The sequence below is a fragment of the Leptonychotes weddellii genome, unplaced genomic scaffold, assembly GCF_054177405.1.
Source record: "Leptonychotes weddellii isolate Sample4059 unplaced genomic scaffold, ASM5417740v2 HiC_scaffold_4093, whole genome shotgun sequence".
NCBI classification, from domain to species: domain Eukaryota; kingdom Metazoa; phylum Chordata; class Mammalia; order Carnivora; family Phocidae; genus Leptonychotes; species Leptonychotes weddellii.
This window is the reverse complement of record NW_028007396.1, coordinates 5,877-12,016: the sequence shown is the minus strand read 5'-3', so window position 1 is coordinate 12,016 and position 6,140 is coordinate 5,877. Positions and strand designations below refer to the sequence as shown.

General features: G+C 39.7%; 1 pseudogene; it reads left to right on the top strand.

Moving 5' to 3' along the window:
- The first annotated feature begins 2,805 nt into the window (after positions 1-2,805).
- Positions 2,806-4,322, top strand: LOC145719379 (tubulin alpha-1A chain-like; annotated as a pseudogene).
- The last annotated feature ends 1,818 nt before the right edge of the window (positions 4,323-6,140 follow it).

Sequence of the window (6,140 nt, the reverse complement as noted above, 5' to 3'; positions counted from 1 at the left end):
AATCTTGCCATTTGCAACGACGTGGATGGAGCTAGAGGGTATTATGCTGAGTGAAATAAGTCAATCAGAGAAAGACAAGACCATATGATCTCACTGATATGAGGAATTCTTAATCTCAGGAAACAAACTGAGGGTTGCTGGAGTGGTGGGGGGGCGGGAGGGATGGGGTGGCTGGGTGATGGGCACTGGGGAGGGTATGAGCACTGTGAATTGTGTAAGACTGATGAATCAGACCTGTACCTCTGAAACAAATAATACATTATATGTTTAAAAAAAAAAAAAAGAAGAAGAAGATAGTAGGAAGGGAAAAATGAAGGGGGGCGGAATCGGAGGGGGAGACGAACCATGAGAGAGTATGGACTCTGAGAAACAAACTGAGGGTCTTAGAGGGGAGGCGGGGGAGGGGGGTGAGGGGATGGGTTAGCCCGGTGATGGGTATTAAGGAGGGCATGTATTGAATGGAGCACTGGGTGTTATACGCAAACAATGAATCATGGAACACTACACCAAAAACTAATGATGTAATGTATGATGACTAACAAAACATAATAAAATAAAATTAAAAAAAAAAAGGAAATTCTACATGCTGATTTAACTTTATAGCACTCACATTCAAAGGCAGAGGAGGAAATAAAAAATGGAAGAATACTGGATCACAAATATGTACCACTTCTACCCACCATGTAGTAGCCCAGGAACACCTGACATCTATACTCGTAAAGTTTATTCACGTAACTGACAACAGTCATATAAACACTTTATGAGGAGAAATAATCCCATCTCATTTTAATTCCTAAAATTTGAACTTCTATTATACCAGTAGGAAAATAAGTTATTGAATATAAAATACATTACATTTTAAAAATGTTAAGCAGCTTTACTGACATAAAACTCACACACCATAAATTTAACCCATCTAAACTGCATAATTCAATAGTGCTTAGTATATCCAGGGTTGTGTACCCATCACCCACGCAATTTTACAACATTTTCATAACCCCAAAAAGGAAAATGTGGACCCTCTAGCAGTCACTCCATGTTCCCCTCGCCCAACCTCCACAGCCTTACACCACTACTAATGTACCTTCTATTTCTACAGCTTTGCTTATTCTAGATACTTCATATAAGTAGAATCAAAGAATTTGTGGTCTATTATGATGCCTCCCTTCATTTAGCATAGTGTTTTCAAATTTCATCCATGCTGTCGGAAGTGTCAATGTTATTTTTTATCACTGAATAATATTCCATTCTAAAAATACACACACTTTATTTAATATTATATATCATTTCGTGAACATTAGGGTTGTTTCTGTTCACTCATTATGAAAAATGTCAGTATGAACATTTATATGCAACATTTGTGTGGACCTAAGATTTCCCTCGGGTATAACCCTGGAAGGAGAATAGCTGGGTCATGAGGTAATGTCATACATTTTGAGAAAGTGCCAAATTATTTCCAGGTTTGCACCATTTTATTCTAATTCCTACCAGGAATGTACGAGGGTTCCAATTTCTCCACATCCTCACCAACACTTTGATATTGTCCATCTTTTTCATTACAGCCACCCTAATGGACATAAAGTGGCAGCTCATTGTGGTTTTGATTTGCATTTTCCTGAGGACTAATAATTCTGAGCCTCTTTTCATAGGCTTGGTGGTAATTTGTGTATCATCTTTGGAAAATTTTCTACTCATGTCCTTTGCCCTTTTTTAAATTGGGCTGTCTCTTTACTATTGGGTTGTAAGAGTTCTCTACATATTCTAGACAAAAGTCTCCTAACAACAAATATATGATTTGCAAGTATTTTCTCTTATTCCGTAGGTTGGGTTAGGGTTAGGCTTTTTACTTACTTGATGGTGCCTTTTAAAGCATATAAGTTTTTTTTTTTCCTTGTTTCTTGTGCCTTTGACATCTTACATAAGAAATCATCACCTAACCCAAAGTTAACAAAGCTCTTACTTTTACGACTAATTTTTTTTCTTTTTAGGTTCATTTTTGTGTATGGTATAGGGAGAGGACCAACTTCGATCTTTTGCATGAAGATATCCAGTTGCCCCAGCAGCATTTATTTTAAAAATTATATGTAAATACTCTAAATTGTCTTCATACACTTGTTGAAATCAACTGATCATACTTTAACTATGTTGGACCCTACATTCTATTCCATTGATCAACACGTCTATCCTTATGCCAGTACAACACTGTCTATATCACTGCAGCTTTGTAACAAACTTTGTAATGCGGAAGTAGAAGTCGCCTCGTTTTGTTCTTTTTCAAGACTATTTTGGCTATGCTGAGTCCCTTGCACTTTCATACAAATTTTGTAATCAGATGACCATTTCTGCAAAAAACACAGCTGAGATTGCGAGAGGGATTGCACAAAATTTGTACATCATGTTGGGGTGAGTACTACCATCTTAGGTCTTCTGATCCATGAATGTGGGAAGTTTATTCATTTGAGTTGTCATTAATTTGTATCAAAAACTGTTCTGTAGTTTTCGGCACACAAGTCTTACACTTCTTTTTAAAAAATTTAAGTTTCAGTATTATATTCTTTTGGTGCTATCGTAAATAAAATTGTTAATTGCCTTTTCAGTTTGTACACTGGTACCGTATAAAAATAAAACTGATATTTGCATGTCATTCTCGAATCTTGCAATCTCGAAAAAGTCATTTAGTTCTAACAGATTTTTGTGATTCTATCGACCGCCTAAGAGTCGCACTGTAAGAAGCAACCACCTCTCCTCTTCCTCTCCGCCGTCTGCTAGTCGGCGGCAAAGCAGGGCCCATGAGGACGCTGCATCTCCATCCATGATGGCCAGGCTGGTGTCCAGATGAGCAACGCCTGCTGGGAGCTCTATTGCCTAGAACACAGCATTTAGCCCAATGGCCAGATGCCAAGTGACAAGACCACTGGTGGAGGAGATGACTCCTTCAACACCTTCTTCAGTGAGATGGGTGCTGGTAAGCATGGACCCAGTCACTGAAGTTTGCACTGGCACCTACCTCTAGCTCTTCTACCCTGAGCTGCTCATCACAGGCAAGGAAGATGCGGCCAATAACTATGCCAGAGGGCACTACACCATTGGCAAGGAGATCACTGATCTTGTCTTGGACAAAATTCAGAAACTGGCCGGCCAATGCATGGTCTTCAAAGCTTCCTGGTTTTCCACAGCTGTGGAGGGGGGACTGGTTCCGGCTCGCCTCCCTTCTGATGGAACATCTCTCTGTCGATTATGGCAAGAAGTCCAAGCTGGAGTTCTCCATTTACCCAGCCGTGCCCCCTGTTCCTGCCCCCGGTTTCCACAGCTGTAGTTGAGCCCTACAACACCATCTTCACTACCCACACCACCATGGAGCACTCTGATTATGCCTTCATGGTAGACAACGAGCCCATCTATGACATGTCATAGAAACCTCAATATTCAATGTCCAACCTACACTCACCTAAATATGTTAATAGGTCAAATTGTGTCCTCCATTACTGCATCCCTCAAAGTTGATGGATTTCTGAATGTTGATCTGACAGAATTCAGACCAGCCTGGTTCCCTACCCTATATCCAATTCCCTCTAGTCACATATGCCCCCGTCATCTTTGCTGAGAAAGCCACCATTAACAGCTTTCTGTAGCAGAGATCACCAATGTGTGCTTTGAGCCAGCCAACCAGACAGTGAAATGTGACCCTTGCCATGGTAAATACATGGCTTACTGCCTGTTGTACTTGTGCCTACATGGTTCCCAAAGATGTCAATAGTGCCCTTGCCACCATCAAGACCAAGCATACCATCCAGTGTGTGGGCCAATGCGCCACTGGCTTCAAAGTGGGCATTAATCACCAGCCTCCCGCTGTGGTACCTGGTGGAGACCTGGCCAAAGTACAGTAAGCTGTGTGCATGCTGAGCAACACCACAGCCATTGCTGAGGCCTGGGCTCGCCTGGACCACAAGTTTGACTTGATGTACGCCACGTGTGCCTTTTTCACTGGTATGTGAGTGAGGGCATGAAGGAAGGAGTGTTTTCGGGGCCCATGAGGACACTGCTGCCCTTGAGGAGGATTATGAGGATGGTGTGGATTCTGTTGAAGGAGGAGGAGAGGAAAACTAAAGTTAAAACTGTCACAAAGGTGCTGCTTTAACAGGGAAGCTTATTCTATTTTGAACATTGAGAAGTTGTGCTCTGATCAGTTCATCTGTATGTAGGAGTGTCTATTTTCATATACAATTACTGACCTATGCTTTAAAACACAATGCTTTGTTACAGACCCAAGCTGTCCATTTCTCTGATGGGTTTAAATAAAGTACTCCCTGTCAAACGGAAAAAAAAAATCGTTTTGTAAATTCCTTAAGACTTCCTACGTATAAGACCATGTCATTTGGAAATACAGTTTTGTTTCTTCCCCATCTTAACACTTTTTATTTTTCTTCCAAACTAGCCTAGGAACTCCAGTACAATGCTGAAAAAAAATTAACAGACATCCTTGTCTTATTCCTGATCCTAGGGAGAAAACATTCAGTCATACACCATTAAATATAATATTAGCTGCAGGTTTTTCAGAAATGGCCTTTATCAGGATGAGGAAGTTCCCTTCTATTCCTAATCAGCTGAGTGGTTTTTATCATGAAAGGCTGTTGGATTTTGTCAAATGTTTTTTTTTTTCCCCCCTGCATTTGAGATAATCCTGTGAATTCTGTCCTTTATTAATATGGTTTATTACACTGATTTTTGGATGTTAAGCCAACTATGTATTCCTAAGACAAATCTCACCTGGTTACAGTGTATAATCATTTTATATATTCCTGGGTTCCATTTGTTTGTATTTTGTGGAGGACTGCTGCATTAACATTTATGAGGGATTTTGGTCTCTAGTTTCCTTTTCTCATAACATCTTTAACTGATTTTAGGGTCATGGTAATACTGCTCTCATAGAATGAGTTGCAAATTTTTCCCTTTTCTATTTTTGGGAGAGTTTGTAAGGAATAGGTATTAATTCCCTTCTAAATACCTCACTGAATTCACCGGTGAAGTCTTCCAGTCCCAGGCTCTTCTTTCTGGGAAGTTTTGTGATGATGGATTCAGTCTTGTTTCAGGTCTATGCAGGTTTTCTATTTTCTCTTGATTCCGTGCCCGTAGCTTGCATCTTTCCAGAAATTTCTCCATTTTATAAGTTGCCAAATTTGTTGGCATACAACTGTTCAGGTTATTTCCTTACAATCTTTTTAATTTCTGTAAGGTCCATATGCATACCTCCTCTTTCATTACCAACTGTAACAACTGGAGTCTTTCTCTCTTGGGCAGTCTACGTAAAGGTTTGCATTTCTGTTGATCTCTCCAAGAACCAAATTCTGCTTTTACTAATCTCCTTTACTTTCTATTCTCTATTTATTTCCATTTTAATTTTTAGTATTTCCTTCCCTCTGCTTGCTTTGGGTTTAGCCTGCTCTTTTCCTATTTTCCTACAGTGGAAGATGAGGTGATTGGTATCTTTCTTCTTTTTTAAAACATGTGTTTATAGCTCTAAAATTTCCTTCTAAACACTATTTCAATGCATCCCATAAGTTTTTGGATACTGTGTTTTTGTTTTCATTCATTTCAAAATATTTTCTAATCTCTCTTGTAATTTCTCCTTTAACCCACTTGTTATTTAGGTTAATTTCCACATATCTGTGAATTTCCTTAAGTTGCATATTCTACTGCTGTTGCTTGGACTGGCCTATAGATAACGTATTGGATCTATTTGGTTTATAGTGTTTTTCAAGTCTTCTACTTCCTTGCTGATCTTGTCCAATTGTTCTATAACCATTAGTGAAAACGGGGTATAACAGTCCACAACAATTGTGTTATTTGGTACATAAATTATCACTTTTATAGCTTTGTGATAGACACTTGTATCATTATAAAATCTCTTTGTCTCCAATAACAATTTTTGTCTTAAAATTATTTTGTCTGGGGGCACCTGGGTGGCTCAGTCAGTTGGGTGTCTGCCTTTGGCTCAGGTCATGATCCCAGTGTCCTGGGATCAAGCCCCGCATCAGGGTCCCTGCTCAGCTGGGGGCCTGCTTCTCCCTCTCCCTCTGCCTGCCACTCGCCCTGCTGTGCGCTGTCAAATGAATAAATGAAATCTTTAAAAAAATTATTTT